The sequence below is a fragment of the Natrix helvetica genome (assembly GCF_964273705.1).
Source record: "Natrix helvetica genome assembly, chromosome: 1".
Lineage (NCBI taxonomy): Eukaryota > Metazoa > Chordata > Lepidosauria > Squamata > Natricidae > Natrix > Natrix helvetica.
This window is the reverse complement of record NC_138548.1, coordinates 147,750,317-147,773,350: the sequence shown is the minus strand read 5'-3', so window position 1 is coordinate 147,773,350 and position 23,034 is coordinate 147,750,317. Positions and strand designations below refer to the sequence as shown.

General features: G+C 40.0%; 1 long non-coding RNA gene across 1 annotated transcript in view; it reads right to left on the bottom strand.

Moving 5' to 3' along the window:
- Positions 1 to 23,034, bottom strand: part of LOC309383240 — a 120,881-nt gene that overhangs the window by 40,756 nt on the left and 57,091 nt on the right. The window contains exon 2 of the long non-coding RNA XR_014173803.1: positions 3,043 to 3,143. This is a non-coding gene — a long non-coding RNA (uncharacterized lncRNA). The remainder of the gene's footprint in view (positions 1 to 3,042; positions 3,144 to 23,034) is intronic.

The window sequence follows — 23,034 nt, the reverse complement described above, 5'->3', positions numbered from 1 at the left end:
AAATAAATATTGAGAAATAACCGAAGCATATAAGATATTACTTTCAGTTGTTCCTCACCTAAGACCAATTACACATTTTTCTATTGATTTTTGTAACATAATTGGAAAACAATAAGCAATTCGCAGAGCATAATGAGAAGGAAAAACCTAAAGGATCGGGAGTTAGCGTCACAACCAAGGCAGTGGTCGGATAAACAAAATTTTAAGTCCAGGGGAGAAATGTAATTTGAGAAAACACCTCAGACAGGACCTTTCCTAGTTCTTTTAAATATAAAAACGGGGAACAGAAATATTCATAATTGCAAGATTCTGTTACTGGAACTTTGTAATAAAAGTAGCATTAGCATTCAGAATCTGGTTTAAAATACAGAAGAACAGAGTTGGGAAGGAATATGGAGGACTTTTAATCCAACTCACTGATCAAGGAGGAGACTCTATAGCATTGCAGACAAATGGCTGCCCAATCTCTTCTTTAAAACTTCAAGTGATGGAGCACCCATAATTTCTGAATTCAAGCTGTTCCACTGATTAATTGTTCTCACTATCAGGACATTTCTCCTTAATTCTAGGTCAGATCTCCCTCTGATAATCATCTTCTTTTCAAAAAAAATTCTTGTACTGCCTCAGCTGCTTTGGAGAATTAGGTTGACACCTTCTGTGACAGCCCCTCAAACATTGGAAGACTGCTATCATTCATCCCTAGTCCTCCCCTTCGTTAGACTAGACATTCCCAGTTCTTACGACTCTTCATTATACAGTTTAGATTTAGATTAGATTAGATTTGTTAGCCGCTCCCTCTCCACGAAGGGACTCGGGGCAGCGTACAATAAATAAAAAAGCACATATTATACACTTAAACATTACACGGAGGAGGTATAAAAATCACACAACAATCATTACAATACATAGAAATAGTAATAATAGGTTAAAAATTAAAATACCCCAATATAAAATTACAAGTTTAAAAGATTGCCAGGAGGATTAAAATGGAACTATGGTTGAGCCAGGCCGGCTAGTTGAAAAAGGTGGGTCTTGAGTTTTGAACGGAAGGAGCGGAGGTCGGTAGTAATCCTAATGTCGGGGGCGAGGTCATTCCAGAGGGCTGGGCCCATCACAGAGAAGGCCCTGCTCCTGGGCGCCACCCTTTGGCACTGCTTAGTGGACGGCACCCGGAGAAGTCCCTCTCTGTGAGAGCGAATTGGTCGTAGGGATGTATGGGGCAGGATGCGATCCCGCAGGTAACTAGGTCCTGTGCCATGGAGCGCTTTGAAGATGGTGATCAACACCTTGAAACGCACCCGATACACCACAGGGAGCCAGTGCAGCTCGCGCAGGAGAGGTGTTATATGGGAGTATCTCGTACTCCCCATAATCACCCGCGCGGCCGCATTCTGGACCAGCTGTAGTTTAGCCTCCAGTCCCCTAATCATCTTCTCTGACTTTTCAGATTTTCTTCAGACTTTTCCTAGTCTGGTCTACTGTGAAAGGCTGATGCAGAGCTTTCAGTTTGCCAGCAATAAAATACATTAGGCATCACGCTACACTCTCCCTTCCCTCCAGTCATTATTCAACTCTTAGCAAGTGTATATCATGTAATATGTGGGCCACTTTCAGGGTCTTAAAAGGGTACATTCTATTTTTTCTTAACTGAAGAGCAGTGTTTCTCAACGTTGGCAAGTTTAAGAGCTGTAGACTTCAACTCCCAGAAGTCCCTAGCTAGCTATGCTGGTTGGGAATTCTGGGAATTGAAGTCTGCCCCTTTAAACTTGCCAAGGTTGAGTAACACTGCTGTAGAGAATAGAATGCTCAGTCCCCTCAACTAAAGGAGGATGCATAAGATGACAATTGCAAAGAGGGTTTTGCAAGAGCCAGAAAAGGGAGAAGCCTCATCAGCAAGGCCAATCTAGATTTCCTCTCCAGTTTTCAGACCAGCATTTCTACACTGCCACCCTTAGCTCACTCTTCCTATGTTAGGCAATTGGAGATTTCCCAGATGTGACCAATAGAAAAGCAAAAGCACCATTGAATTATTACCTTGAGGCCCACTGCTCTCTCATCTTCCTGGATTGCAAAGTGACCAGGTGTGGGCTGCTACAGGTTCACCCAGGTTCAGGAGAACCTGTAGCTAACATTGTGGCCGGTTCGGAGAACCTCCAAATCCCACCCCTCGCTAACCCTGCCCACCCTGCTCTTCTCCTCCCACCCCACCCTCGTCCTCCCAGGAGTCTCAATGCAGCCCATTTTGGATGCAAGGTAATCACAAGTACCACACAGAAGTATGGGGGAAGGGAAAACGGGTCTCCCAGAAGTTCCAGGAGGCCAGAAACGTGCTCGTTTTAGGCCTGCAGAGGACCTCTGGAGCCGGGGGAGGAGGTTTTCACCCTCCGAGAGGATCGAAGAAACCCTCTGGAGCCTGGGGAAGGCAAAAACGCCCCACCACCACCACCACCATGGTGCAGGAGGCTGACTAGGTTTGATTCAGGAAGACACTTTATTTTACTGAATAATTGTTAAGAAGCATACAGTACATATCTATAATCACTGCAGACTGGTGAAACCAGCCGCTGGGATTTCTCCTTAATAAAGGTAACCCAACAAGATGCTTGCAACCGTGTGAATTAGAGATCTGAAATGACAATGAATGACATAGCAAAATAGAAGCCATTCTTATAGAGGAAGAAAACTTTCAGGAAACTGAAAAACAGATTTCAGCACAAAATTAAGTAGAAGTGAAACCTGTCTCTGATCTGTTTCTCTACCTTCCTGAATTGCAGTTTGGAAAGACTGGGTTTGCATTGCTTTTTCAATTCATTGAACTTAAAAAAAAAAAAAAAAACACCTCACCCTACTTCAATGTTCTACTTCATCTTCTACAGTTAAATATGTCCCTACTTTTTGGCGTTTGCCGTACAGATTCTGTTTTCAATAAAGGGGTGACAGTTTTACCTGGAAAGGTTGATTAGATATGAACGGAGCTGCACAAATACACTCACAGCACGACACGTGCTGAGAGGACAATCTTCTCAGTTATATTTTACTAACCTCTGAAGGATGCAAATGTTGCAGAGGCTGGCATTTCTCATGGAACCTTTTCTTCAGTCTGTCTGTTTAAATCTGTTAAGAATCCTCAGATAGGCAGGGCCCTAAAGAGACATTTCAACAAATAGCTTCAATGCCTGTATCAGAATCTGGCTTTGCTTAGAACTCTGAAATAGTGACAAATAGGAGATGCTGCCCTTTTCACGTTCATTACGGGAAAAGTTTTTGACAGTTTGAATGATCCCTGTAACTCAGAAAGTGGGGAGAAAACCTTGACTGAAAGCAATTTCTGAATTTGGGGAAACGAAGCCTTTGCAGCATTGCTCTGCACATCCCAGTTGTCCTTGATCACCTCAGTTATCCCAATCACCATCACCCATTATATTTTAAATATGAAGCACCATTTTAATGAGATTTGGTTTAAAAAGATACTTGAAAACATGGAAACATTTGAAATGGCACCCTTCATTCTTCCCTTGCCCACCTTTTATGCTAAAACTACCTGGAATTCATATATAATAAGGTTTAAAAATGAATTATGAAATATTCTTCCAGCTATGGCAATGAGAAAAGATATTAACAGAATAACGGAATTGGAAGGGACCCTGGAGGCCTTCTAGTCCAACCCGCTGCTCAGGCAGGAAAGCCTATACCATTTCAGACAAGTGGCTGTTCGATCTCTTCTTAAAAACTTGCTGCGTTGGAGCATTCACAATTTCTAATACGGATTTTTCAATGGACTTCATCTTCCTTCACTAGTGCCATTTTATTGCCCCAAGGGGCATTAGCATTAAAAGCATAAATGCTACACAGACTTGTAGGTACCTCTCTCAGTTTCATGCTTGATCTCTGGCAGATGAAGTTGTACAAATTGAATTCCTTTATTAAAAAACTGGGTTTGATTTTTGGAAGTGCAGCCTACAATAACAATTTATTTTATTTACTTACTCAAAAGGCTAATATGCTTGTCCAGAAGATTCTGAGTGGTGTATATTCCTCTCCTACAGTGAGAAGGGTTTAAAAAATCAAACTAAACAACCTAACAATATTTAATTAAAAGAACTTCAGGGTCTGATGAACAATCAAATATCAAACAAAATACCATGATGAGAGCTGACTATTTATAGCAGATCCACTCACAGGATTCTTTTAAAGGTCAGGTTGTAACAGATTTCCTACAACTTAAAGGATGGGAGCTAATCTAACCTCGGGAAATACAGTTTTCAAAGACGAGGGGCTGCAAATAAGAAGGAACAATTCCCTCAGCTTATAGCTCAGTTCCTCTAATTATCGTAGGGGTCCACAAAGAAGCAACTCTGCTCGGTCTTAGAAGATGGGCTGAAACCACTGGACAATTATTGTTTATTAAATTTATATGCAGCTCATCTCATTGTTAAGTGACTCTGAGCAGCTTACAACATTCTAAAAACAAGAGTATAAAACATTAAAATGAACAAAGATTAAATAAGCTAGAAACCAGAATACCACCAAGTTGGGTTACTTAATCTTCACCCACTAACTATATTGGAAAACAATCATCCCAGTCAGGAGGAGGACTGAAGTGAGTCTGGACTCATTATATACATACAAGAGGTCAAGATCTGACCCTGACTCCCCCCCCCCCCGTTTCCCCAAAAATGTATTTGAGCCTTATCCAGTGGTGGGATTCAAATAATTTAACAACCGGTTCTCTGCCCTAATGATTTCTTCCAACAAGCAGTTCACCAAACTGATCAGAAACATAACAACCGGTTCTCCCGATGTGGTGCAAACAGGATGAATCCCATCACTGGCCTTATCTAGTCTTTCTCAGGCAAAAGCTGACAGTTTGGAGAGATTCCTGTGAAATAGGCATAGAGCAATAAAGTAGCTAACTTGAACTCTATGCATGTGGGACTGGTTGTTCCAGGGCTCTGTATCACCCTGGGATTCCCAGGCTCACTTGCTAAATCATGCCTTTAATGTCTTTTGAAAGATATTAAAGTGGGAGCCAATCTCACCTCTGTGGGTGAGGGAGGGAGCCACCACAGAGAAGGCTCTTCTTTTTGGTCTCACTGGATGGACTTCCTTAAAAGAGGGAACACATAATATACTCTGCATCTGCACTCTGGTGGGTCAGATAGATGTAACTAGGAAAAGATGGTCCTTCCAATAACCTGGACCCTTATTGATGATTTACCATTCATATTGCTGTGGTATTGATGTCAATCTGAGTGTTTACCTATGTCGGTATGATTCACCCTTTGTCCTCCATCAACATCCCTCTAGGCATCTCTTCTGCCTCTTCATTTCCTGGACATTTTCAGTAACCAAAGTAACTGCTTTGAGTGGCAGACAGGGAAAGATCATTCAGATGCAATGATACCCTGGTCCCCATTGCCCTAACTTTCCAGCTGATAACTGGATCTCAGCAAAACTGTTCAATGGAATTTCAGGAATCTCCCCAGCACCCTCTGGAAGTAAGTGATTCCTTAGATACTTGGGGAGGGCCAACTGAGTAGCTCCATCTTCTACAAAGATGTTCCCACCCTGTGGAATACTCACTTAATAACAGAGAATGTTTGGGTTCTTTATGCATAGATTTTGTTAAGCCATATATTGACTAAGGATTATTGATTCTTAGTAATGTATTTGAGGGAGGATGAGTGACAAAGAGAGGAAGGGAAAATCCTATTCACCACTGAACCTTTTTCATTGGACTGGTATGATTTAAAATCCAACAAAAACATGGTGGTCAGGAATAAAATCGGATATTGCCATGGTTGTGTTCGACCTTGTTTGTACTGACAAACATGGATTTTGAATGTCTACAAGAAAAACTGATTTAAGTTAAGGGCCTTGGAAACACATATTCATGGCTAGCTCTTGGAAAAACAATTGAATCTTCTTAGTCTTTCAGAGAACTATGGAGACCTGTCTGTTTCACCCACACCAGGAGAACTGGTTGGTGAAATTTACCGATCCAGTGAGAGGAGGTTCGACCGATGGACCCGGAAGTAACTTCTGGAATGCCTGCCCCGGCCCTGTCACTCGCTCACCCTGGCTGTCCCATCACAGCTCGTTCGCTCCCCCGCCCATCCACACTAAACTAACCCAGCCTGCCATTCACTGATTGGCTGGAGACAAGCCAATAAGTGAGCGGGGTGGAGGTGACCCGTTTAAAAGCGGAGTGGAGGTGACCCATTTAAAAGCGCCAACGGCCAACATTCCTCTTTCTCGTTCCCAAGCAACTGTCACATTACACTTGCTGATCGTCCTCCCTTCACTTCGATTCAACTTCCAGCAGCTTGCTGCTTCCCTCAGGTAAGCAACTAAGCACGAGGGGGGGCAGTGAGAGGCTAGCTTATGCCAGCTCACGGCTTTTGCAAGGGAAGGCCTTCCAGGCCTTGCCTCATGAAAGCCGCAAGCTGGCATATGCCACGTGGCCAAAAGGCGCTGGTTGGGGATGGCTCAAGTGCAGGCTTTCGCACATGGCTGACAGCAGATGGGTGGCGGTGGTGAGCTAGCTTTCTCGCGAAAGCCGCATGGTGGCATACACCATGCAGCCAACCCCCCCCCCTCCAGCCTTGCCTGTCTGGCTAAGCCTGCCAGGCGGTGTGCCTAGCTAACGACAACTCTTGTCCCTGCAGTCCGGTAAGTTTACCTGTCCTGCTGCCTCATTGCCTGCTTGCTCCCTGCTGCATCCATCACATCGGAGAGCTGCTGATTCTGCCTGCTGGTAAGTGACCCGGGTTTTTTTCTTTTATTCTTTTAATGTTTTTTAAAAGAATATTTTATTTATTTTGCATAGAAATTTTTAAAATCTTTTTACTTAAAAGTATTGAGTATAGAATATTTTAAAATGGTTAACTTCAATTTATTGTGTGTGGATTCTTTTTTAAAATTGTCTTAGACTATTTTAAAAAAGATTCTATCCAAAACAAATTAAAATAAACAATTTTTAAAAATTCTATACTCAATACTTTAAAATGTATTGTGTATAGAATTTTTTAAAAATAATTTTACTTAAAAGTATTGAGTGTAGAATATTTTAAAATGGTTCACTTCAATGTATTGTGTGTGGATTCTTTTTTAAAATTGCCTTAGACTATTTAAAAAATGATTCTATCCAAAATAAATTAAAATAAACCATTTTTAAAAATTCTATACTCAATATTTTAAAATGTATTGTGTATAGAATTTTTTTAAATGGTTTACTTCAATTTATTGTGTATAGAATACCTTGAAATAGTTACAGTATACATTATTGCTGGTAGAGTACCTTGAAATGGTTACAGTATAAATTATTGCTGGTAGAATAGCTTGAAATGGTTACAGTATAAATTATTGTTGATAGAATAGCTTGAAATAGTTACAGTATAAATTATTGTATGCGGAATACTTAACAATGGCTTTTAAGGATTTTTTTTATTTATAGAATATCTTTTTTTAAAATTATTTTTAGGGAATTTTTATTTTTTAATTGCTTATAAAATATATTTACTGCAAGAAATGTTATTCCTTTTTGCAAATGTTTTCTTTGTGATGCAATATGTTGCTTTTAAGTGTTCAGACCAGGTTTATGTGTCTCAAAGTGGCTGCTTTTCTATGGGCAGGCCAGGTTGGTGCAAGGCAGCTTTGCCAGATTTAGTGTGTTTCACCTTGGTTGTTTAGGTAATTCTGAGGTGGTTGCTGGTTTTGTGAGCTTCCTGGCACTCTCCTTTTTAATTTCCCACAATGCCTTGATGGTTTTTATTCCAGTGGCTTTGTCTTTCATGTCCTTAGGGTTAGGGGAAAAAAACTGGTTTCATTGGCAGTCTTTTGGGGGGCAGGGGAGAATTCTTATTTTTGGTGTTTTCCTGGCACTGTCATAATTTGTGTGGGTGTTCGTGTGTAATGTCCCACAGTTATCTATACATTAATAATGATCAATAACTAATAATATTTCCTTATACATTTTAGTGACCTTTCCTTACATAATTGGTGTTTTCTTCCATACATTTGGATTTCATCCATTGGGGCAAAGAATTCAGTGACATCGTCTTGGCCACTCCCACCCAGTCACATGACTGCCAAGCCACTCCCATCCAGTCACATGGCCGGCAAGCCACTCCCACAAATCAGGCCACACCCACAGAGTAGGTTCCAAAAAAATTTGAAACCCACCACTGCCCCACACATTGGATATTGGCAAAGCCGATTTTGTAAATGGGGGTTTGTTTATTCGTTTATCCATCAAATTTTTTTGCTGCCCATCTCACAGTTCAAGGCAACTTATCCCCTGCCTTGGGTATGTATTGTGATTTGTTATATTGATCTATTTTTATCTAGTCTTGATTTTGTTTTGTTTTTATTGATACATGCTGCCCAAATCACACATTTTGACTTTGCTGCCTTTATAAATCTTTAAATCAGATAAATGTATTCGAAATCTCTAGATCAACTCACCAAGCAGAAGAGTGTTAAAAAAAAAGAGGATCTTAAATCTGAAAAAAAATATCAGGTTTTAAGCTCAGGAAGTTTATCTGGAATTAGACTTCAAAATCAGTCATGAATGGGCAAGTGTAAGTTATCAGTACTGAGGATGTTTCTGTTCAGATTTGTGGACGCAGTTATTTTTAAGTGTGCTGTGGCTACTGTAGTGATGGCTTGTTTGAGATGAAGTGTGATTATCACATGAATGCTACAAAATTGCTACCACTCTAATAGGGCGTAATTGGCAAGCAGTCTGGAATGTCCCTTAATAGTCCAAAGCACAATAGAGAAATTGTTTTATGTAGAAGCCCAAGTGAACTTTGTCTTTTCCAGCCTCAAAAGAATGTTTGAGCCATTTATGGCTATAAATCAGAATTATTTTTAACAGTGATCTTTATGATTTAGAAAAAAATGGCTTCCACCTCAGAAGAAACAAATGGGAACAAGCCTTTGGCATTAGTGTTCTAAACAACCTTTATATATTTCAGTGCCAATTAGAAAGAGATGACAGAAATCGAACTAACATAGACTTATTTCCATCAGATTCATGTGTATTTTTCTTCTTTTCTTTCAATGAATTCTCCATTAAATTCATTGTAAAATATTGCTAAATGTACGTTAAAAGGTCCTGGTATCTGGTCTGTAGACAAAGAAGAGGGAGAAGCTTATTTTTGCTAGTTTGAATTGTGGATGGATTTAATGCATTTATGTCTTTACTTTCTTCCAAAGCTCAAGACAACATAACTGGTTCCCAGTTCCCCCATTTTATCTATACATGCAGTTACATTAGAATTTTAATTAGAAAACTGACTCAAGAGAAACAAGAGGAACCTTACAATGCTTGGAAATGAGTCCAAATTTACACTAAGCTTGTTTTAGGTCTACAGTGAAAGAGTGTATATATGTAGAATTACGTTGTTAACTAGCTGATAATCCAGCATTGTCGGGGTATTTATTTATAGGGGGAAAATGTCCGGACCAAATGTAATTTCTAATGTTGGATTTTCCCCCCTAATCAGACGAAGCTCCTTGTGGAATACCATGAAGCCATTACCATGGCAACACCACTGCATAGTACAGTAGAAGCCATTTTACAGCAATACAGTAGAAACCATTTTAAGGCACAACAGGCTGTATCTTAACAGAACACACACCTCTCACCTAAGTCATCTGTGTACCATGTTTGGTTGAAATTGCTCATGGCGTTCCAGAGATGCTGGAACATACACACAAGCACAGCCATTTATACTGGATAGATAGATAGATAGATGATAGATAGATAGATAGATAGATAGATAGATAGATAGATAGATACATAGATAGATAGATGATAGATAGATAGATAGATAGATAGATAGATAGATAGATAGATAGATAGATAGATAGATAGACAGACAGAGGTTATACCATGAAAATATGCAAATGCAATTCATTATACCAGATTTCCTATCTTCTTTTTTTTAAGATGGTGGTCACAATCCAACACCATCATTCTTTTTAACACATCAAATCCTGTTGAATCCTTTGGGTTTAAACACATCTAACACATTGCATCATCATTTGCTGTTAGAAGAGGGGGGTTTACAAATGTGGTAGCATTGAAGTTCCATGGATTTATGGATAAAATTAATTATCTAGATGAAGTGTTATTTGTCTTTGGGACTGAGACAGCTCCCCAGGGCAAGTTATTCTGCCAAGAGTTACTGATTTTTTTTTTTTGATTCTCAGCAGTTCACTGGATCATTGGCCTTGATATTCTTCTTGACCATCTGGTACGGATGAACTTAGAAAATATTATTTCACAATGGTTCCTTAAGGATCAGATGCTGGAGAACTTTTATTCAACTCCTCGGTCACAAATCTATGGTATTTCACAGAGTTTGACCGACGGTCCCAGGATAATTAAGAACTATAAAACTATGGCAATAAATTATCCAGGGATTGTGTAATGGTATGTTGTTGCTGGGTGTCATTCAGCTCTATGTCACCTTTTCACCCATTACCAGGAACAGAACACTGTTGATGTTCTGAACTGTTCTCTAGAGAGCATAAAAGAGCCAGTTGAGAGAGTGATCTAATCTAGACCTGTGTAGATGGGATTGCTACCCTCTTCATACAAACACATAAACATTGAACAATCAGCTGCATAGTTAGGTGGTACTTCTAGCCTAGGCATTGAATCTGGATGATCAGATGATAGCTTTGACTAAAAATGTTCAAATTGATATGGAAACTGCATATATTATTGACAGAGCTAGGCTTGACCAAGGTGATGCTTACTGTATATACCTGTATTGTTGTTGAACTCTCTGTAGGCCTTTCTAAGAAACTGCAAGCAATTTAGAGTGAAGCGGTAAAAATATTGATGTGTAATTGCCTAGGAAATTATTTTACATCTGTTCTCTAAGAGCTAAACAGGATACTAGTTCATTTCTGAGAATAATTCAAAGTTCTAATAATCAATAAAGCTCCAGGATACTACCGAATGACTGTTTCTATTCTAACATGGCCATGTTCTAAGATCTGGTGATAAGCCCCTCTCTATTTTACGATTGTGTGGGAGGCCCAGCCAATGAGAAGAAGGCAAAGGAGCTTTTAGGTTATCAGATCTACAACTACAGGATTTTTGTTGTTGTTGTTGTATCCTCTCTTTCCTTTAGGAGATGGCAAAAAAAACCTCTTGTTTTGATTAGTGTTTCTTTTATTAGATAGATTTCATTGGATGATTCTGTCTTACCTGCTACAAAAATGTTTGCACTCATTTTACTGTGTCTTGTTGTTCTTCCCAGCTTCTGATTGGCACGTAATATACAATTTGATATCAATACACCAAGTCCACTACCGATGTGGTCTTCTTGATGTATGCTAAGAAACATCCAACATCATGTCAGTTTCAATGGCATGCCTGGCCTTGAAATCCCTGAATTTGATTCCATGAGTAATAATTATTAGCTATATAGCACAGCTACAAGAAATCATGCAATTATTTTTCTGAAGACTATTTTGTTATTATTTATAAACACTCTATCTGTTGCTGTAAAACAACCCTGAGACATATGTAGGCAGATAAAACACCAAATGTTGAATGTACTCACTATTATTGTAGCAGTCTTTACATTTATGTATTTCCATTTCGTTTTGTGATCCTAATTTGACAAAACTGGTTCCTATCTCACATTAGTTCTTGAATGCTGTCTATAACTTATTGATAGTATCTTTACACAATTGGGGTATTTAGTTAATAGAATCCCTTGAAACTACACCTAAAGAATAATCACTGAGCTGTGGTGGCACAGTGGTTACAATACAGTATTGTAGGCTGACTCAGTTTACTGCCAGGAGTTTGATTTTGACCAACTCAAGGTTGACTCAGCCTTCCATCCTTCCAAGGTTGGTAAAATGAGGACCAGATTGTTGGGGGCAATAGGCTGACTCTGTAAACTATTCAGAAAGGGCACTAAAACACTATGAAGTGGTAGATAATTAATAATAATTAATAAGTGTTAATTGCTATTCCTATATGGATTAGCCTCACTTCCATCTCCTCTAGGGCTAAGAGACATGATGGCACAGTGATTAGAATGCAATACAGCAGGCTAACTCTGCTCACATTGCCAGGAGTTTGATTCCTTCAGTCCTGACCTGCTCAAGGTTGACTCATCCTTCCATCCTTCTGAGGCCGGTAAAATGAGTACCCAGGTTATTGGGGGCAATATGCTGACACTGCAAACCATTTAGAGAGGTCTATAAAACACTAAGAAGCAGTATATAAGTCTAAGTGCTATTGCTATCAAAACATACCTTCCTTTGTATTTGGCAACCAAAAGCTATACTCAGATGAGCCTAGCCTGTAGACATTTAAGCTGGTTTAATCAGCCATGACTTTTTCCCCATCCTTTCATTCTCCATGGTTATTTCTAAAATTTGCCTGCACATGGTTTGTGTGTCTTTACATTGTAAGAATAATGTATCTGAATTATTTAAAAATGTTAAAAACAACTCCAAATGGTGTCTTCAAGATAAAATTTGTTCCTTGGGTGTTTTTTCTTCCTTTTTGCCCCGGTACAGTGCATCGGAAAGAAAGAAAATTTATTGTATCAAATTTAATGACATAATGAATTCTCCCCCTACAGACCACATAGAGACTCCATTCACTCCTGCACTTTGAGCCTTTGCCTTTAGCATCAGATGGGTCATTAGCCTGCAATCCAGCAGCTCGCTTCTTTGGAATCTAAACTAAATCAGCAAGTACCATATCAGTAGTTTCTGAAATATGACTGACAGGTCAAGTGTCCTGAAAAGGACTGCCTGGGGCAATCGGGGTATGACTAGAACAGAAATAGCCATGAATGTGCAAAGCACAAATTCACGAAAGACTTCATTCATTCTAACTCACTAAACAGCAGCTCTTTTAAGTGATTTGACTTCTATTTTGTGTTGTTTTTAGCCAATAGGTCATGCAAGAAAATTGTCCTGCTTGTGCCAATAAGTTTAACATACAGATCAGTGGTTTGTGGGCTTCAAGTGAACGATAGTGTGAGTGTGTGTAGCTGTGTGTGAGTGCGATTGTTCGTGTTCCACCCCACCCACTGCTGCTGGCTTTTCTCTGCCAGAGCTTAAACAGAGAAGTTTTATCATTACAAATTTCCATGGAAGACTTCTGCTTATTTTTTGCAGGCTGACCAAATGACTCAAGTAATTCTGAAAAATTGCTTTTCTCATTCTACAGTCCAGCTTCAGAATTACATTGCTTTCTGATGTGTTTGTCTCCAGGGACAAACAGAGCCCTTTGAACCCCACCACTTTGGCTCTGTCACAATCCTACAAGGAGACACAAGCTATCAGATAATCACCAACCTAAAGTCATTTGTGTTTTATCAATGAGATACAACTTGAGCCAAACTTCTGTGTATTGAGATTCAAACACTATTTCATTCTTTTAGGAGAATCCACAAAATACCAATCCAATAGAATTGGGATGTAGATGTTCTGCAAAGATGTTCTCCATACACAGTCTTGCTTCTAAATACAGAGCAATGAATGTGTAGATAACTTTTTCTACCAACAGTTCTATACATAGAATGGAGCAAAAGACCAGTTCTCAGACAAAGTATGTTGCACTGGGCTCAATTAATACTAATGTGTGGGAACATTAAAAAGGGAATCAATCTAATCAAAATAGAGCCAGTTGTGTAGAGTTGAGTTAATGGCCAATCTTACTGCAGAACCACTGGAACCCAGAACCAGTCAATCCATCAATTTTGCATACCTAACCTTTCCCACCACCCACATCTCAAAAAAAAACTTGAGATGTTCTCCAGTGTCTAATTTACTGCCAAGATGGGCAGCAAGACAGCAAACTTCCTCAATACCAATTGGCTGCCATGCCCATGCCACATTAATTTTACAACCTTCCTACCAATGAAGAATGATGAATCTTTGATAATGATAAGCATACTGTGCTCACAAGGTCTTTATAAAGAAAGCAATTCAATCTAGTGGTTTCTTAATGAAATATAAATCCTGAAAGGGTCAGTGGGGTGTATGTGTATGTACATGCAAAATGTATAATTGTATATGCAAAGGATGGTCAATGGTAGCCCTCCAGACAATGGTGAACTACAACTCCTTCAGCACTGATGACAGGATTGCTGGGAGGTGAAATTCAGGGACATTTGGAGGAACATAAATTGTCCATAACTGAGCTCAGTCAGCAAATTTCTATTGGATCATACACTATAGTAGCTGCTCAAACTTCTGATCCATCTGGTCCTCCTAATGAGCAAAGTTAATAAAGTACATATAATCGTACGATGGGAAGGAAATGAACCTTCATTGCACAACTGCTCTTTTTCAGATTTCATCAGAAAACTTAAAAGAAAGTACACAAATCAGCTCTTACTGGAAAAGAAAATCAAAGCAAAGCAAAACCAACTTCCTTCAACAATAGTGATGTGATTAAGCTGGCCTTTTCAGAAGGAATACGAGATTTTAAAAACACAATACTGCAGGGGTGTCAAACTCGATTTCATCGAGGGCCACAACACATTGAGGGTTGTGTTTGACCTCGGGGGGCCAGAGTGGGCACGGCCAGTTCAACATCACTTGTGCCAGGGGCAACTGTGGTGGCCCAAGTGCTCTGCCAGAAAAATGGGCTACCAAGCTCTGTTTTTGTCTGCGATGGCCTCCTGAAATCTTCTGCCAGCAAAAATAAAGCTCGTGATCCTCCTGAGCTCCATTTTCATTGGCAGAAGCACCACAGGCCGGTCCTTCACTGTTTCCATGGGCCAGATCTAAGCACCCCAAGGGCCGGATCCACAATGCAATGTGGCATTAATCCTTTTGGCCTCTGTATTTAGTTTCTCCACTCTCTGGCTATCAATAGGAAGCTGTGGACATCCAGATTTGCTGGATTAAGAATCCCAGTAGCTCAGAGGTGTCCAACCTTGGCAATTTTAACTTTAAGACTTGTGAACATCAACTCCTACAATTCATGGCTGGTTGAGGAATTCTGGAAGTTGAAGTCCACAAATTTTAAAGTTGCCAAGATTGGACACCCTTCCTGCATCCCCATCTAGAATGACTAATAGCAAGAGTGTCCAGAGTGTGTTTCAGAAAATCAAGATAGGATTGCAACTGAAACAATTAAAATCCTTCCCCTTTCTCCTTTTGACCAGTAGTAAGGAATGAACGCTTTCCTCATCTCTGGCTTTGTCATTGTTAAATTGTGTGTTTGTTATAGCAACAAAACTGCTTTAAAAAGCAAAATAAAAATGTTGTTGTTGTTGTTTTTTAAAAAAATCATCCCGGGGAAGGGAAGGAAAACAGCCACCACCACAGAACCAGCAAATGACAACTGATTTCCTCAGTAATATCATCCAACAGATTTTCTACTCACCTTCACCTGATAAAAATGAAGAGATTTCAAAATCCAGCAGATGTTTCAGGAACTTGGCTGTTGAAATATGTTTGCTTTATATAATCAGACAGCCAACTCAGGTGTTCATTTTTCAAGCATATTGCTATGTTTTCCCTTTTGTAAGGGAAAAAAAAGAAATCCTATCCATAAGAGTAGATACTTTAGCTGTTGTAAATTGATATTGTTTGGCCATATGGCTTGCAAGATCTATGTATCAACACTCCATCTAAGATACATAAACAAATAGCCCCCCACCCACCCAACCCACCCCAATGCATACATACAAATGCACAAGTGATAAAAACTAATTTAAAAATGAACCATTTAAAATTCTGCTTAAGGTTTTATTAAACTACCAATTCTCCCCTGTTATAACCTTGGTATGTTTAAATATTTATTTTCTGGATTTAGAATTGTTAACCAAAACAGCTTTATTTTCACCTCTAGTACATAAACATTTTTCACCCTATTTCTCCAATCTACATTTTTTATTTCTATCTTGTAGAGTATTATTTATCCCACCCTATTTTCTGTAATCATTCTACTCATCAAAGCTATTAAGGAAATTGCTTAAGAGTTTAGGGCCCAAGAATTATAGCACCCTACTTTCCATCTCTCTAAAATTTGATGAAGATGAGTACTATTTCATATAGTTTTGATATGGTTTTCAGCTATATTTCCATTAAGTTAAACTATCTATGGTGCCTACAGTTACTTGATTGCTAATTAGAACACCATAGGGAATGCTGCCAGTGCTTTGCTCAGATCAAACTACACATGTAAATAGCATTCTCATAATCTACTAAGGATATTACCAGATCAGAAAAATAGATTCAGATAGTGTGGCAAGATTAGTTTTTGACAGATCCCTGTTTATTTCTGAGGAGGTCACTGGAAGCACCAGCTGGGCCAGAGACATTCATTAGTTTCAAATATTAGTGTAGCTCACTCATGGAAAAGACCTACAAATGAAAACCACATGCCCTCAACACCCTGCCTAGAGAAAGGAACATGACTGGCACTTGCTTTTTCTAGTATAGGCAGAAAAAGCAGGGCAATCAGAGGTGGTAGTCAGCCAGTTTCCCAAACCGGTAGTGGAAATCATCAGTGAGCCTGCCCAACCACCACCACCCCGGCTCTATGCCATCCTACATAGGCACATTTTCAAGCTGCGCCAGGGGTGGGTTCCTACAGGTACGGTACAGCCAAATAGGTAGTAACTTTGGCGGACATGTGACCGTACCAGTTCTATCGGTGGTGCCATAGGTGCCACCATCCTATTTTGGGGATTATTTTTCACTGCTGTGCATGATATTTTATGAAAAGGCTTTCCCCACAAGTGCCAATTTAATGACTCCCATGACACTCCAAAAATCTCCAGACCCCACTAGTAAACAACTCCAGCTAGCTGATGATGGTCCAGAAGATGAAACTTAATGGACAGGATAATCGGAGTTGGAAGTCAACATGGTATGTAAAGGGTCACAGTTCAAAGAGCATCTTATAACTTCTCATAAGATGTTGATATTGTATTCTTCACAGGGAAGCTGTCAACAGTTTTGGTCTTTTGCATTCAACATACACAGGCAGCTGTTGCATCTATCCGGCAGTGCATGAACCCAAAATAGTGGAACACGGCTCAATTTCTGAAACTGTTTTCCTATCAACCATATTACTTTTTTTTTTTTCAAAAGGAGCCAGCAATGTTGAGGCCACCTAGATTCTGATAACAGAGCTCTCCCTTACCTTTATAAATCTGAAAGCTGTTCCCTACTCTGATGCTGTCCTCCCCACTCAGGAGAAGCCAAGCTGTAACAGCTGAACCCCACTTTAAGCCTGATTTCTTTATAACAGTCACTAATCTCTCCCCAACTTTTCAGTGTTCTCTCTAGGCCTCATTTATGAAGTGTTGCAACTACAACCTTAAAGGTTTTTGATTGCACAGAGTGTGTTGCAAAGATCAGCAAAATCTTCCCTCCTCCTCCATCACCATCACCATCACCACCAACCCCATTGATCACCCTTTATTCACCAAGCAGCTGATTAGGCATGGCCTAATGGCTGCGCTAAAGTGCTGTGCCAGTCTCCAAGCCTGCTGAACAATAGGCCAGCATCAAAGTTGTCCCTACAGCTCTTTTGTGTCACAATAATTGAGCCATGATGGTGCAGTGGTTAGAATGTAGCATTACAGGCTAACTCTGCGGACTGCTAGGAGTTCAATCTTGACCTGGCTCAAGGTTTACTCAGCCTTCCATCCTTTGAAGGTTAGTAAAATGAGGACTCAGATTGTTGGGTGCAATATGCTGACTCTATAAACTGCTTAGAGTGGGCTGTAAAGCACTGTGAAGTGCTATTGCTAAGTGCTATAACAGGAATACTACTATAAGGCAGGAAAAGTTAAGGCAATCAGTCGGATTCCTTCAGTTTTGTGTGGCCTCACCAACCTAAGGTGGTGATAGAGTTGGGGAAGTGTTGGCACTCATCCAACTGCCCTTCAACTCACAGATGCTATACCTTTGCTCCATCTGCCAGACTATTTCTGAACTAGCACAGAGGAAGGGCACAGGATGAAGAATAAGCAAGGTCCATTCCACACTAGAGCTTCAAGGAACTGGCCATGTTGGCAACCGGTTCCGTCTTTATCAGCAACAGCACGTGCCAGGAGCCCATAGACAGTCATGGAGCTGGAATGTTATAGGCAAAATAGAAACAGCAAAAAGCACAGCTATGCAAACCCACTTTGGGCTTATGCAGTGGAAACCCATAAGCTGCTCACTGGTAAAAGAATGAGAAGCCGGCTCTCTTTCCCAGTTTAAATTGACTTTCTGTGCAATATGGGACTAGTGTTCTCTCAAGAGACCTTTCATTATCAATAAAGTGTGCTAATTGTCTGGGGAGAAGAGGGGGGGGAACCTACTTTAAACTGGAACAGCTGAAACAAATTGAAATTGTCTCAGCTGTGGACTAGCAATGTGAAGAAGGTAATGGCATGACAAAGTTTTTTTTTTTAATGTCATCAAAGAATGCTTTAGCTGCAGTTAGTGGGAGGTACCTTTCATGGGAAAGGAGTTCTCTTTATGTTCTAAGTCAGGCATCCCCAAACCTGACAACTTTAAGCTGCTGGCTGGGGAATTCTGGGAGTTGAAGTCTACAAGTCTTGCCAAGTTTGGAGATCCCTGTTCTGAGCCATGCCAAAACTACTTATGGCTGGAGCATCTTGGTGTACGAGAGTATTCCACAGAGGATTGCCAAAGTGAGATGACCAATCTCAGTTGAGACAGACTGATTCTGGTGACAAAGTTTCAAGCATTCAAAGACTCTTCTAGAGCTAAAAATAATAGGGCCTTTTCCAAAGCAAGTATTTAGTCTTGTTGACTAAAATAATGGTTCTCCATCTCTAGTTCAGGTCTAGACTTTACCATTTAAAAAGTTGCTTAATTTATGTGATGCTCTAAAAATATCACATTTGCACCTAAACATTGGATTTAGCCTTTGGTTTTATTTTGCCATGATGTGTGTTTTGTTTTGTTTTTGTTTTTCATTTCTAACATACCATGAATAACAGAGGTACATTTGCTGGGTTGATGCTCTTACCAAGAAGTATCTAAATTGCCAATATCTTGGTTGCTTTGAAACTGATGGATTTATCTGCCAGTTATCTTTAAGTGTTTAAATTTATTTCAGTAATTGTTTGGAAGTCATATGCAAGATGTTTGAGGTTCACTCTCAACCTTTTTTGACAAGGTTTGAATATTTAAAAGTGTACATCCAATCTAAAAATATATATCATTCATTTTGGAATGCTTCCATCTCAACATTTATATTTTATTGAATTTCTTGTAATTTGATTGTTATGAGCTGCCTGGAGTGTTGAAAGTTTGGTGCCATAGAAATGTATATTGTTGTTGTTTTGTTGTGTTGCATTTTCAGTTCCCAAACAAGTAGAATCGGTCTGTGGGTAATCTGATTATTATCTCTTCTGCCACTTTTAAATACTGAGAACAAACAGGAAAAATCTCTGTCGCTCCCTGAATTGGAGCAGATCCTACACTAATAAAAAGCTTCTTTCTGCTAGCTTCCTACAAAAAAGAAGAAGAGGGGAGACAGAAAACAAATTAGTTACCTGACATCTTGTGCTGAAAGGGAAACTGAGAAAAATAATTATCAGTTTCATATCTGCTCCATTTTCAGGGCTATTGAGCAGCACCTGTAAAGCCCTCAGTCTTGCATTTCCACTACAAGAGCGAAGCCCAACCACCAGGAGAAGGTGAGACAATGGCCCCATCCAAGAGGAATGCAGAGGTCCCTCATCGTTCACAATCTGTTAAACCAATTTGCAGCAGTTACAGTAGAAATACACTGTAGCTCAAACCACATCAGCTCTCAGGCATCTGGTACAGATAATTTTTTGGGCCAGTGAAGATTCCTTGTGTGGAATGACCAGCTTTTACCAATGCTTCATGTTTTGTTTTACACTAAGAATAATTTGCTATCTAGAGGCAATGGAAGAAGCAATTCAGCAGATTCTCAGATTGGATGGGATGAAGTTCATCATATTGTATCAGGCTGACCAGCAATCTGGTTTAGTATATCTGTTCTCCTCCTCACAAATTCTAGACTATGAGAAGACCAAAATCCATCTCTATTGACATAGCTCATAAGCACATCTGCTCTCTTTTCCAACTGATGTAAAGCCACTGTAAGTATATCACCTTTTGGGAGAGCTGGTGTATGGTGCCTTTTGTTTTTTTGCTGTTTTGAGCTAATTCTGAGAGGGAAAGACAGAGAGGGAAAGAGAGAGAGGGAGGGAGGGAGGGAGGGATACAAAGAGGGAGGGAGGACACAGTAAAATCTGGGATGATGACACTCATGTTGGAAGTGCTGGTAATAACATTGAGAATCCCCTGCCTCAGCACCGAAGAAAAAATAGGGAACAAAGCAGTCCATTCTGCAAACTGCTTACTGAATCACACACACGCACACACACACAGGATCTTGTGGTGCTCTGGCTACAGCCTGCAACCCAGACCCTGCATCAGTCCCTTCCTCATTTATCTTGCTGCTTCTTCTCTTGTCTTTGAGATCCTGATACAACCAACAGAGAAAAACTTTCTCCCCCCCCCCCTCCCCACAAGCTAATGAGAATTTTAGCTCAGCCATATTTTCTCACAGATCATCTGCGGCTTCAGTCTTTGCAGAGGAGGGACTCTACAATCTGTTACACTTTTCTTTCCTTTTCCTCCATCCTCCTTCAGCTAATTTGAACACTTTTTTTTTTGCTAAAACCATACAGTTTCTGGAGCATTTCATAATCTCCTGTTGTCTGCTATCGTTTGATTCGAGTTGGGGAATAAAATGGTCCCTGGTCATACAGTCTCATATTACATCGCTGTAATTTTTATAGCCTGGGGAAGTGTCTGAACAATATTTCCCCAAACAAAACAGGGCATCCTTCCCAGGAGGATGTCACTGGGGCAGCCACTTCTTGCTTCAGCCTGAAAAACAGCCCAAAAACTTGGCAAGACTTGTTTTTTGGGCCATTTTCAAGGCATTTTTAGGCCATTTTCAGGGCATCTTTCAGCTGTTTTTGCACTGTTTTCAGGCCATTTTCAGGCTGGTTTTTGAACCGTTTTCTGGCTTGTTTTCAGGCTGTTTTCCAGGCCAGTTTCCAGGCAGTTTTGGGGGTGTTTTCAGGCTTTTTTCAGGCTGTTTTGGTCCAAAAAATGGCCATAAAACAGCCTGGAAAATGGCCCAGAAAACAGGCTGAAAAACAAGCTGGGGTGGGGCCAGCCAGTGATTGGATTTGTTGGTTCGCTGAACTGCGCAGAATCTTAACTACTGGTTCGCCTGAACCGGTGCGACCTGGTAGCAACCCACCTCTGCTTTAGCCCCTTTGCAAGTGGAAAAATTATGATGGGTCAATTCTCCAAAGGCTTTTCTTCTTTTTTTCTTGTTCTAACTTGTGCCAGTCACATAAAAAACTGACCTTAAATCCTGATGCAGAGAAATGTTCAGAGGCTGGGACTTCTATCTCAAGTGATGGCACAATAATAAATGTGGCAAGGAGATATTCTTTGAAAGGTAGTTCTTGGATCTGTCCAAGCACCCATACTGGATCCTTTGAAAAAGGGTGGCTCCTTGGAAAACCTCCTCATTCAGGCAGTGGCTTGTTGTCTTCCTGAGAGATGCTCAGATGAGCTCTGATCTCTCCAACTGAAGAAGAGATGATCTCCCCAGAGCTTTTACATGTGCTTTAACTTGTTCTAAACCAGACTTAGCTAATAGGTTTATTCTCAAGTTTCTGGAGTTCTGTTTGTCAACAATTACTTTTTTTTTTACTTTGGTCATCACCAAAGTGAAGAGGCAACACAATTTGATGTAGATGGGGAGATTGCTACAGGTATCCAGATTACATTTACCTTGATTTCAGAATTATCTGCAAGTCTCCTGAGAAAAATGTGGTTGACTCCTAAAGGAATACAATATACTTTGTTCCTTTCCAGTATAAGCTGGTGTTAGGCTACACAGAGGTTTTCTTTGAAGTAAACATTAATTTATTTGGAAAACCTTATATGGCCATAATTTTGGGCAACCCATGGCTACATCAATAAAAACATTTTAAAAATCCCAAAAGGAACAGTTAAGTAACAATTATTTTATTCTTGTTTTTAACTTTTTATTACAATGTTTATATATGGCTTTTATGTTTTTATATCTATTTGTACACTGCCCAGACATGCTCTATGAGGGAGATAGACAGTTTCTAAATATAATATATAAATAAATAAAAATAAACACCCTGGTTGCTATTTCTGTGTGTGATGTTTTTTATGTTTTCTTTTAACTTTCTTAGCTGCCCAGAGTCATAGATTTAAAATGGGTGGTCATATAAATTGAAGTAATAAACAATAAACCTTTCCCAATAACAATCAGTGAGCTGATCACCCTCCCCCCCATCCCAATGCATGGGGTCAGCTTTTTAAGGTCTTCCCAAAGGCTAGAAAGGGAGAGGCTTGTCACGTCCCAGTGGGAGGATTTTCCACAAGGCAAATACTGCTACTGAGAAGGCAGATTTCCTAGATTCTGCTGGACAACAGCCTTTAAGGGAAGGGACCTGGAGCAGTCCCACTCTATTAACCAGGGGGGATGGACAGAAACCCTCAGGGAATCATATTTCTCTTCCCTAGCACAGTGTAGCATAAGGAGAGGCACAGCCTGGAGGCAGAGTCAAGAGAGGAATCTGCTTGGAGTCATTACATTCCGCAAGCAGACCAAGTCAATCCCACTCTTGAATTACATCGACCCTTACCTCAGCACCAATTTAGTGCTGACCATTAGTTGATTAGATTCTTGTGAAACTCTTGAGTAATAAATCTTGTTAATTTGAACTTAACTTATGGTCCTCATTCTTCGCACCTAACATATGACCTCACTAAGCATGTAAAACAGCAGACAGAACTAGGAGATGCTTCTTCTCGTGTTTCCCCTGGCAACTTCCGTTCATCTAAAGGAGTATGCTTACCTCTTTGCCATAACAAAACTATATCTTTAGCTATTTGTCTTCAGAGGAGAGAGAAAAGGTCAGAATTCCACCGTGAACACTTCCAAAATTCCCTTGCTCC